Source organism: Paramormyrops kingsleyae, chromosome 18 (genome assembly GCF_048594095.1).
Source record: "Paramormyrops kingsleyae isolate MSU_618 chromosome 18, PKINGS_0.4, whole genome shotgun sequence".
NCBI lineage: Eukaryota > Metazoa > Chordata > Actinopteri > Osteoglossiformes > Mormyridae > Paramormyrops > Paramormyrops kingsleyae.
The window spans coordinates 5382048-5394044 of record NC_132814.1 but is presented as its reverse complement, the minus strand read 5'-3'; the positions used below and the strand labels follow the sequence as shown (position 1 = coordinate 5394044).

Genomic DNA, 11997 nt, shown 5'->3' with positions numbered 1-11997 from the left:
GTGGAATAGTCTACCAATGAACATCCCAGATTCAGACTCACGATATTTAAGTCAAGGCTAAAAACTCACTGTTGGTGCCACAACTGGCACGCGGAGGAATTTCGGGTGGCACGCTGACGATGATCACAATAGAGACCTGCACTCCCGCGGGACCCAACGCACCGAGTGCGGCGCGGGATTTGATGGGTGAATGCGGGTGCGGGCGGTAAGGTCCTCATGTATGTGCGGGTTGCGGGAGAATATAATTAATCGCGGGACTCCAGCAAAATGGAATTATCTTAAAATTAATTTATTAAAAACAAGTACTCTATTATTTATCTACTGCACAAAAGCAACAAGAACGACTAAATTAAAGGCTAACGCTCTGAAGCAGTATTAGGCCAAATGCTTTTCTGTTTGACCACTTGAGAAATCAACGTTTATTATTATTTTGTTTCATTGCAATATTATTAGCCTATTTCTAACTGTTCTGAGTGTATTTCTATGTTCTGAAAAGCTCCTCGTTCGTGTCCATGTTCATCATTCCATTTAATTAAACTCAAATAAAACGAAACATAATTGTTTATTTTCCGTTTCTTTTTTATATACACTCAAAAGGGAAGCAAGTGAAACAAATAACAGAGTAGCGGGAAGAAGTGGTAAAAATACAACTACTTATATGTTTACCTGCGGGATTTTGCGGGCGGGAGCGGGACAAAACTTGAATACTGCGGGCGGGAGCTGGAGAAAATTATAATATATATTTTTTTTGCGGGAGCGGGACAGAATCTTGCGGGAGCGGGCAGGAGCGGGACTGAAAAATTAGTCCCGCGCAGGTCTCTAGATCACAACCCTAATTATTAAACATATTAAAATTTATCAGACGTCGTCTATGATGTTGAAATGTCATTGGCTGTTGCTTGGCGCGCCTGCTGCTTTGGTTTGACTACTCGATGGTAGCCCCCCCCCCCCCCCCCCCCCCCGTCGTTAACATGGCACGCGGACTAACAAGAAAATATATAATTGGCACTCCATGTCAAAAAGGTTGCCGACCCCTGATCTAGCATATGATGACAAAGCTGACAGCTTCTTCTCATCCCCAGTCTGTTGGTTCTGGATCAGCGTCATTGATTTTTGATAAACTGTGTGTTCAGTGCTGGTGTCTCAGTGCTTCCAGCGTCCCATGTGTTAGTGGAGTGCTGGTGCTCAGGGGTTCCTCAGGCCTGTGTCCCCCCCCCCCCCCCCCATCTCCTAACTAATTAAGCTGCCATAGTTAATTAGAACTACCAGAGCCTCCTTATCTCCATACCACGGTACTAATTACTTCATATAATTTAATCTATTTGTCACACAGTTTTATTAAGAAACTGCTCATTTCTCCCCGACACCATAAAGGATTCTGTTCTGGAGCTGCTGATGGTGGGCAGTTCTGCATTTATACCTGGTCTACACTGAATTCGAGACTTTCTTATTTTGGATTTCTTCTGCAGGGTCAGGGAGGATAGGCTCCGCCTTTGAGGCTGGTTCCTCCCAAGGTGTCTTCCGATGAGGGAGTTTTTCCTTGCCAGTGTTGCCTCTGGCAGGGGGCTTTGGGTGGGGATGCTGTAAAGTGCTTTGAGACACTTTGAACTTCATCTAAAGCTAGGTGTAATAGGTTGGATAGGTTTTCTTGAGGAGGCTTGCCCAAAGAGCGAGCGTACTACTAGATTACTACAAATAAGGCCCAGTAAGGATAACTGTCCGCACTCGCTGCGGGCGGACAATGAGGATCTCGGGGCCGCCAATGAGCCCACAATGAGAATATAGGATGGAGCCGGTAAGGAGAAACTAGGAAATTCACTGCCGTTCGTCAATATGCAACGAACACTGATTTTAAAATCGACGCTGCGAGCAGGGTTCGAACCTGCGCGGGGAGACCCCATTGGATTTCGAATCCAACGCCTTAACCACTCGGCCATCGCAGCCGGCTGCGTGGCGTTTTGGTCGCCGTGATGCATGCCCTCGATGTATGCCCCAATGCGAACGCTTTCGCTGGGATTTGGTGGTGTTTCCTATCGGCGTATGACCGTACAACTGGGATATCAGTTATTACGGATTACTTCAGTACTTCATTTGTGTGTCCACGTTTACCATTTATTACTTTAATTTGCAATTATTGTCTTTGAATCCGCATGTTGCTCCGTATTCCGAGCATTAGATTTTCGACACCGTTTTCCAACTATTTTTTTTGTTTGTTTTAATGGGTTGTTAGGATATTTAATTGGACGGTTACGCATGGTCATGGGCAGACATAAAACAAATAAAAAACGGGCAAATTAACAATTAACCATTTTTATAGTATCGTTAATGTTTTACGGGAGCAGAATCCTAAAGATCCCAGAAATACATCGAAGGCCACAGTGGCAAGGAAAAATGTAAAACTATTTGCATACAATGTAAGGTCAATATTCATAGTGTAGCAAAGTCAGCAGTACCAAATTGCGGAGAACTCGTGTTGATGACCAAAAGATGGGAAATGAACTTATCCTCCCCGATGAATCACCTATTAGTCGCATATGTGTTGTGTCACTTCCTGTATTGTCATTTTTCTCCTACTGAATTATTTCTGATTGCACTGTTGTTTATCCTGTATCTCCAGGCACCTGTTCCCTAACCTGTAACTGTGGTAACCTAGTAATAAACCATTCATAAGCACATTATAAGGGTAGTCTTGTTGAGTAATATGGAAATGTGATTGGGAAAAAAGCCACTCAGTACAGCACATTCATTTGCAAATATATATATATATATATATATATATATATATATATATATATGTGTGTGTGTGTGTGTGTGTATGTGTGCGTGTGTCTGTAATTATTATTAATTTACTTTGTCCATGATATTGGAACTGTTGGTGTTACAAAGGTGATGAACTTGAAAAGAACAGAATATTACAAATGAACAGGAAATTTTCTTGACGCCATGACAACCACATGAATCATCTGCAGCACGAACAAGGTCAGTTTCTTAAAATATCTGTCAGTATAAGTCGAGCCTGAATATGCTCTGGCAAACCAAGTGACCATAAATAATATGTTAAATGCTTTGAAAATTAATCACATGAGTTTAAGCATTGTTAGCTGATGTTACTGGTGGGAGGGATGGCCTCCAGCTGCCTGGGCAGGAGAAAAAGGTAATTGGTATATTTTTATGTGCAACTCAGGGCCTGTACCACAAAAGGGATTCATTGGAAAGAAACCGTATTTAGGTTCAATCTGAGGTAATCGGTACCACTGCAATATTTATCTTTTTAGTTGGGTAAGTTGTTATGGTAACAGACTCTGCATGACAAGCCTTCTCCATGATTTTGGTTGAAATCTAACAGATTAAAACATACAAAAGCCACCTATTACTTCAGTAGAAATCATGACCTCACCTTTTTGTCAAGTATTGTGTGGATCTGGTGCATTTTGAGGTCCCTTTGAAATGCTTGAATATTTAGAGACAGGTGAGATCCATTAACCTTCATCAAATATCTGGATGAGAAGTATAGATTTTTCCCTGACGATGTAAAATATTTGTGTCAGTCACTCACAATGCGACCTGCTATAGAGCTGTGTACTGCTGGCCCCACAAACCATGTTCATGACTTTGTGTTGGTTGTATTCTTCAGATGCTGAAAATCTAAGGAGTTATACATTATAGCAGTAGATTCAGAAAATGTATCTTGCCCTCAAAAATCTCCTGAATGCCTTTGTTTTCAGCCACTTGCCTGTCCACTCAAAGAGGACATTCATGGAATGTAAACCACCTCTGTGATCTACATTCATCACATATCACATACTGCAGCAGCGTTTCCAGCCATTGAAGAAAATCAGGGGCTAAGTCAAGTTTACCCAGGGTTTGACTTTTTTTTTTTTTTTTTGAAGGAAAATTGGCATCGGGGGTAAAATTCTTGGGGCTAAAGCCCCGAATGATCTGTGGATGATGTCCATGATGTATACTCTATATTTATCAGTCATCTGTATATCTTACTGTACATAGAATTCTCCAGAATAATTGCTGTAGTTGACAGCACCCATAATAGATAATACCTTTGGCATCCTCAAAGCAAGATTGAACTGCATACATTTATTCCAGATATCCCTTGATAGGGCATGTGACCGAAATGTTACCTGTGCAGTGCTCAAGAACACTATCAGATAGAAGCATGTGACTTAAGTGTAGTCATTACCCCTTGATGCAGTTTACCCTGTCACACCAGATGCCATATTACATTACAGAGCAGCTTCTTAGTTCAGCATGACTATCCTCCAATTTGGAGAAATAATGGAACTTGTCATTGCTATTGTTTTTTTAGTGAAACCATTTCATTAATTTCTTTTCTTAATCTTTTCTGGAGCACTAATTTTGTCTTTAATCATTTTCCATTATTACAGAAATATGATTCTGTATGCAAATTCTTTCAGTATGCAGATTAAGTGGTAGGGCTGATTTAAAACTTCCCTTTGCATCTCATGTTGTTTATGCATTGTGTCGTATATCAATGACGACCATCACCCCCAACTCCGGGTCAGCATATGGTGTAGTTTAACCATTAATATGAAATAAAGTGCGTGTGTATAAACGCGACGTTTCAAGATGTGTTAGCAGATGTTTTCTCTATGAATTTCGTGAGCCACCAATCAGCTCCAAAGAACTCCGACGTTCCTGATCTACATCACAGCTACGCGACAAGAGAGCAAAACCGGGTAATAAGGGAATAAGAAAGAAAATAAATAAAATGGGTGATGCAGGATTGCGTACTGTACTTGGGTCATTTGACTTGCGTGAGATTTTCGTTTCGGGACAAGTCTGCACACTCATTTACATATATGTAACAGTTTTATTACCTTGCAAATAGTCAGTAGGGTTTACAAATTACCCCAACGCTTTTGATGTACCTAATTTTAGGGTTACAATTGAATAATATAGATTTGACGTGATATTTATTGCTTGAGCGTGAGTCAGAATATGTCAATGTCACGCCAGATGTGTGAGAGCTGGCAGCCCGCATGATGATATTCAGTGAATGATAAATTTCCCGTCTTGCAGTTGCACAATGGCAAGCAAATGCCATACACGTTTTTCATGACCGTGTCGTTCTAGTTATTTTTTGCATCTTAAATAAAATTTAAACCTATAGAGCCTTTTTGTTAGTGACATCAGACTCAATCCTTTTTCGAAACTGCTTAGATTCATTTGAAGAAAAGTGTTTCAAAACGTTCAGAAGTCTATCAAAAATGACACTAACATGACTACGAAAATGGGAACGTTCACGACGTCGGTAAAGTTAGTTTGCGGTTCGTTTTTCACGTTGCAAACGGCCATAAAAACCTTATATGTGCACGAAAAAATACGAATTATGGCTCCTTGTGATAGTCCTGCTGTGTGAATTCAGAAAATATAAATACATTGCGTAAAAACAGCCTTTAATGTATTTTGACCAGTTATTTTCATTAGCTTCTCACGTCAAAACCAGACGTCCTCATGACTCAAAAAGCGTCTCATATTAAACATCCTGATTTGTGAAAAATTTCACAACTGATAATTTGTCCATATATCGCGTGTAAACCCATAAAAAACACATTGAAAAACGCGCGTTTTAAGGAGGACCGGACAGATAGTTCTTAAGGTGGACCAACAGTATAGCCCAAATACACACATTTTAATAATTCCATTAATCATACATGCATTTAAACTGCTTAAAACTGATCAAGATGACTTGTTATGGTCAAACAAGGACCTTTCACATCTTTATATACCCCTCAGACACTGACATTGATTTGTTAAAGCTTTCACAAGTCATATTTTAAGAGCTATGACTGATTAAAGGCCCTAAAAATGACCAAGATGACCTCTGACTGACCAAATCAAAACTTTCACACCTTCATCTATCCTAGAAGGACTCACCCTGATTTGTGAAAGTTTTCACAAGTCATATTTCAGGAGTTATGACTGATTAAAGTGCAGTAGTATTTATGGCGGATCAAGGTCTCAACCTAGGTGAATTCAAAGGCCCTAAAAATGACCAAGATGACTTCTGACTGACCAAATCAAAACTTTCACACCTTCATCTATCCCAGAAGGACTCACCCTGATTTGTGAAAGTTTTCACAAGTCATATTTCAGGAGTTATGACTGATTAAAGTACAATAGTATTTATGGCGGATCAAGGTCTCAACCTAGGTGAATTCAAAGGCCCTAAAAATGACCAAGATGACTTCTGACTGACCAAATCAAAACTTTCACACCTTCATCTATCCCAGAAGGACTCACCCTGATTTGTGAAAGTTTTCACAAATCATATTTCAGGAGTTATGACTGATTAAAGTACAGTAGTATTTATGGCGGATCAAGGTCTCAACCTAGGTGAATTTAAAGGCCCTAAAAATGACCAAGATGACCTCTGACTGACCAAATCAAAACTTTCACACCTTCATCTACCCCAGAAGGACTCACCCTGATTTGTGAAAGTTTTCACAAGTCATATTTTATGAGTTATGAAATATTTATAATAGTAATGACTGAAATCCTATGACATGAAATAAGCACAACAGTACATGGAAATTCAGTTGTGATGAACATCTCTGAAGTCCATGTGTGCTCCTTGACAAAACAGAGAGCCACAACAGACATTACAACAATGATACATGAACTTCTCTGTGTTGTGAAAGTTCAAAAATGTTATGTTGAAAGTTGAACATCATTTTATTACAATGAACTATTAGTGTAGTTTAAACATTACATCAAATAGAACAGTAACATAAGTTTAACAAATTACAATGATTAATAAACAATAACACAATAACTTAATAAAATTCACAATGTTAGTTTTTACTTATTATGTACAACATATACAAAACTATGTTTTGTTTGGGTTACTGATGGTGTCAATTTCCTGTTCTGTGAGGTCTGTGCATTTCACATGTGTCCACAACATGCACTCGTCACATTGGATCTACACAGAAAATCACCCAAACAAAACATGGTTTTGTATATGTTGTACATAATAAGTAAAAACTAACATTGTGAATTTTATTAAGTTATTGTGTTATTGTTTATTAATCATTGTAATTTGTTAAACTTATGTTACTGTTCTATTTGATGTAATGTTTAAACTACACTAATAGTTCATTGTAATAAAATGATGTTCAACTTTCAACATAACATTTTTGAACTTTCACAACACAGAGAAGTTTATGTATCATTGTTGTAATGTCTGTTGTGGCTCTCTGTTGTGTCAAGGAGCACACATGGACTTCAGAGATGTTCATCACAACTGAATTTCCATGTACTGTTGTGCTTATTTCATGTCATAGGATTTCAGTCATTACTATTATAAATATTTCATAACTCATAAAATATGACTTGTGAAAACTTTCACAAATCAGGGTGAGTCCTTCTGGGGTAGATGAAGGTGTGAAAGTTTTGATTTGGTCAGTCAGAGGTCATCTTGGTCATTTTTAGGGCCTTTAAATTCACCTAGGTTGAGACCTTGATCCGCCATAAATACTACTGTACTTTAATCAGTCATAACTCCTGAAATATGACTTGTGAAAACTTTCACAAATCAGGGTGAGTCCTTCTGGGATAGATGAAGGTGTGAAAGTTTTGATTTGGTCAGTCAGAAGTCATCTTGGTCATTTTTAGGGCCTTTGAATTCACCTAGGTTGAGACCTTGATCCGCCATAAATACTACTGCACTTTAATCAGTCATAACTCATGAAATATGACTTGTGAAAACTTTCACAAATCAGGGTGAGTCCTTCTAGGATAGATGAAGGTGTGAAAGTTTTGATTTGGTCAGTCAGAAGTCATCTTGGTCATTTTTAGGGCCTTTGAATTCACCTAGGTTGAGACCTTGATCCGCCATAAATACTACTGCACTTTAATCAGTCATAACTCATGAAATATGACTTGTGAAAACTTTCACAAATCAGGGTGAGTCCTTCTAGGATAGATGAAGGTGTGAAAGTTTTGATTTGGTCAGTCAGAAGTCATCTTGGTCATTTTTAGGGCCTTTAAATTCACCTAGGTTGAGACCTTGATCCGCCATAAATACTACTGCACTTTAATCAGTCATAACTCATGAAATATGACTTGTGAAAACTTTCACAAATCAGGGTGAGTCCTTCTAGGATAGATGAAGGTGTGAAAGTTTTGATTTGGTCAGTCAGAGGTCATCTTGGTCATTTTTAGGGCCTTTAAATTCACCTAGGTTGAGACCTTGATCCGCCATAAATACTACTGCACTTTAATCAGTCATAACTCCTGAAATATGACTTGTGAAAACTTTCACAAATCAGGGTGAGTCCTTCGAGGATAGATGAAGGTGTGAAAGTTTTGATTTGGTTAGTCAGAGGTCATCTTGGTCATTTTTAGGGCCTTTAATCAGTCATAACTCTTAAAATATGACTTGTGAAAGCTTTAACAAATCAATGTCAGTGTCTGAGGGGTATATGAAGATGTGAAAGGTCCTTGTTTGACCATCACAAGTCATCTTGATCAGTGTTAACCAGTTTAAATGCATGTATGATTAATGGAATTATTAAAATGTGTGTATTCGGGCTATATTGTTGGTCCACCTTAAGAACTATCTGTCCGGTCCTCCTTAAAACGCGCGTTTTTCAATGTGTTTTTTATGGGTTTACACGCGATATATGGACAAATTATCAGTTGTGAAATTTTTCACAAATCAGGATGTTTAATATGAGACGCTTTTTGAGTCATGAGGACGTCTGGTTTTGACGTGAGAAGCTAATGAAAATAACTGGTCAAAATACATTAAAGGCTGTTTTTACGCAATGTATTTATATTTTCTGAATTCACACAACAGGACTATCACAAGGAGCCATAATTCGTATTTTTTCGTGCATATATAAGGTTTTTATGGCCGTTTGCAACGTGAAAAACGAACCGCAAACTAACTTTACCAACGTAAACAACGCACCTCGTTTCACCAAAGAAACTAAAACTCTGATCCCTCCTATAGAATATCGTTATTGTATATGTACTCTGCATGCGTTCCCTTTTATTAAGCCTATTAATCGACTAACATAGGCATTAAACACCCACCGAGCTCGTACGGAAGACAAACGTGGGGAGGTTCCACAATGGACGTTAAGGCACATGCACGGTGGGTAATTTTACACAACAGCTAGACACGTCAGAATTTCAGGGGCTATTTACAATAATTGCTCGAGGGACTAACAGGTGTAACACCTGTTCATGCTAATTGGCTTCCGCCAATGCTACTCTTATTTTGGATTAGCATTTGGTTTTGTAAAAGTTAACTGCGGTTATGCAGTTGTACTTCACGTATCGAAAGGCGTTGTATTTGTAAAAGCTGAAGCGAGAATCTTTATGGCTACAAAAATCCAAAAAAGAAAAAAATGAACAGCCTCCCCGTCGGGGAATCGAACCCCGGTCTCCCGCGTGACAGGCGGGGATACTAACCACTATACTAACGAGGAATTGGCGTTCTGTATCCTCCACAGACTTTTTAAATGATATATAAAATTTTGCCACGTATAAAGTGTTTTAAAAATTTTGCACTTGGTTCAGAACTGAAGAGTTTCTTAGCAGCGCACCGTACGTAAGAAGAAGCTGGTTCCACTGGGGCTTAAACTCAGGACCTTCTGCGTGTAAAGCAGACGTGATAACTGCTACACTATGGAACCAAGTCGAGCTTTTCATAAGCATGATACTTTTAGAACTGACAATTTAAGCAGGGTAGTCATTTTACACACATCGGTATACATTATTCTACAAACTCTAACCCAGGGGTCTCCAACTCCGGTCCTAGAGACAACTATCCAGTAGGTTTTCTATCCCACTTGGCTTCTGATGAGCCACATCTGTTCCTGGTATTTACCAGAGAACAGGTGTGGCTCATCAGAAGCCGTGTATGATAGAAAACCTACTGGACGGTAACTATCCAGGACCGAAGTTGAAGACCCCTGCTCTAACCCCTTACCAAACAAAACTGACGGAAGAAAAACTCTCTTCTCGTCGGGGAATCGAACCCCGGTCTTCCGCGCGGAGGGCGAGGACAGTTAAGCTTAACTTCCTTTAATCTTTCCCATTACAATACGGCTGTAATATTCTTTTGGCCACTGGTTGGATTTTTGGCGCTGTTTCGACGTTTCCAAAGACGGTTATCTGACACTGATTTTGGAATTCAGAATAACTACTGGAACTAGTATTACAATGGATTTGGAGAGTCACCTAAAAACCCGACATTTATGGAAACGAGCAATTTGTAGTAAAACGAGAGTACACTGTTCAAGTAGAATGAGTCTATGCAGATGAGATGGAACAAACTGGATTACTGTTCATAAACTAACGTTATACTAATGCTGCACTTTCCTACGCAAGTTACTCTGACGTAAACTTACCTGTCAATCACTAATATTTAACTACAACTTTTTATTTTACTCATCTTGTTTGTTGGCATTATAATTAACTTAGATATTAAGATTTTCTCAAATAATTGTTACTTAATGAACCCACTAAAGTTATTCATACAAACCTTATTTCAGTTTAAAGCTATTACTTTGCTATCAAATGATAAAGCTACTATAGATGCATATCAGTTTACAGAATTCCTGTTCGTACTTCCACACCCTTCTATGTTTCTTGACTCCTGTCGCTGAAGATGGAACCATCTGCAACAGTGATGCTTCCCTTCCAGATGTGCCTTGCAGCCCACGACTGTGTGCTCAGCCCTCTCTGTTTCACCCTCCTGACCCATGACTCTACTACTGTGTAGAGCTTTAATATCACCGTCAAGTTTGCTGACAACACAACAGTGGTGAGCCTCATCAGCATACTGGATGGGCTGGTGAAAGTCCAACAATTTGTCTCTTAACGTGGACACAGCTAAAGAGATGATTATTGACTTCAGAGAGCCCCATGCTGGTCATCCCTCGCTGCACACCCAGGGCTCTGCTGTTCACCAGCACTTTGTCATTTTATTGCCATTTTACCATTTCTGCCACTGTTGCTAATGCTCATTATTTATCACTATTTATTTTGTATGTCAATATTGTTGATGGTTTTTTCTACTCTCCCTGAGGAGCTGGAGGAGGTGGCTGGTGAGAGGGAGGTCTGGGCATCACTTGCTAAACTGCTGCCCCCAAGACCTGACCCCGGATAAGTGGCAGAAAATGAATGGATGGATGGATAGTGTGACAATAAAGCCCCACTTGATTTGACTTGATACTTATTATTACATTATTCCGTGTGTCCATAGGACTTTACAGCACACCAGATGGAGTCACATATGATAATGTCACATATGATTGCTCTGTGGTTACTTGAACATACACAAAGTCAGTGTTTAATGAGTGGTTGGAAAGGTGCCTGCCTTCCTTCAGAATATTAAAGCCAGAATCAGCTGCTTATCTGAGGTAATAGAGTTGGAAGGCATTCTGAACTGTAACAGGACATCTCTGGTGGTAATTTTTCTGAGCGGTTTTGCTTTTTTCCATTTGGCACATTTGTGTGTGAGTGGAGGCGGCCTGCCTACTTGATATCCTGGGCGTCAGGTGACCAAATTTACACCTATTGATTTTCCACTGGCCCTGGGTTCCCTGCCCTCTATACCTGTCGGTATATCCTGCTTTGTTTCCTTCCCCTCAGTAACCCAAAGCCAATGCTGACATCCCAATATTGAAAGCATGTGATAGATTCCCAGTTTTGCTCAATCATATATTTATTCTTGTTTACGTTTTCGTCATGTTTTCAACAATACAAACGTACACGGGCTTTTGTTAAATATACCAATAGCTAACTGGACAGGAACCATTTTTTAAAGGGAAAGTTTAGGCATTAATTAATTATAATTTAAAGTGCTGTTGAACTCAGAATTCAGGAGAACTTTTGGATACTTTCTTGGTGATGCAGTCTTAACTTTTCAGCATAAAGGCAGTTCTGTTTCACAAAAAGGTTTGACACTTTGCTGTCTTATCACTGTAGTGACAAATTTAGAAA

General features: G+C 39.3%; 3 non-coding genes across 3 annotated transcripts; all 3 read right to left on the bottom strand.

Annotated features, from left to right (window-relative positions):
* Nucleotides 1-1861: 1861 nt before the first annotated feature.
* trnas-cga (transfer RNA serine (anticodon CGA)) lies at nt 1862-1943 on the bottom strand. The gene has a single exon. It is a non-coding gene; the product is annotated as a tRNA-Ser (tRNA).
* Nucleotides 1944-9404: 7461 nt separating this feature from the next.
* On the bottom strand, nt 9405-9476 carry trnad-guc (transfer RNA aspartic acid (anticodon GUC)). Its single transcript has one exon. It is a non-coding gene; the product is annotated as a tRNA-Asp (tRNA).
* A 134-nt stretch (nt 9477-9610) lies between these two features.
* On the bottom strand, nt 9611-9683 carry trnav-uac (transfer RNA valine (anticodon UAC)). Its single transcript has one exon. It is a non-coding gene; the product is annotated as a tRNA-Val (tRNA).
* Between the last annotated feature and the right edge of the window lie 2314 nt (nt 9684-11997).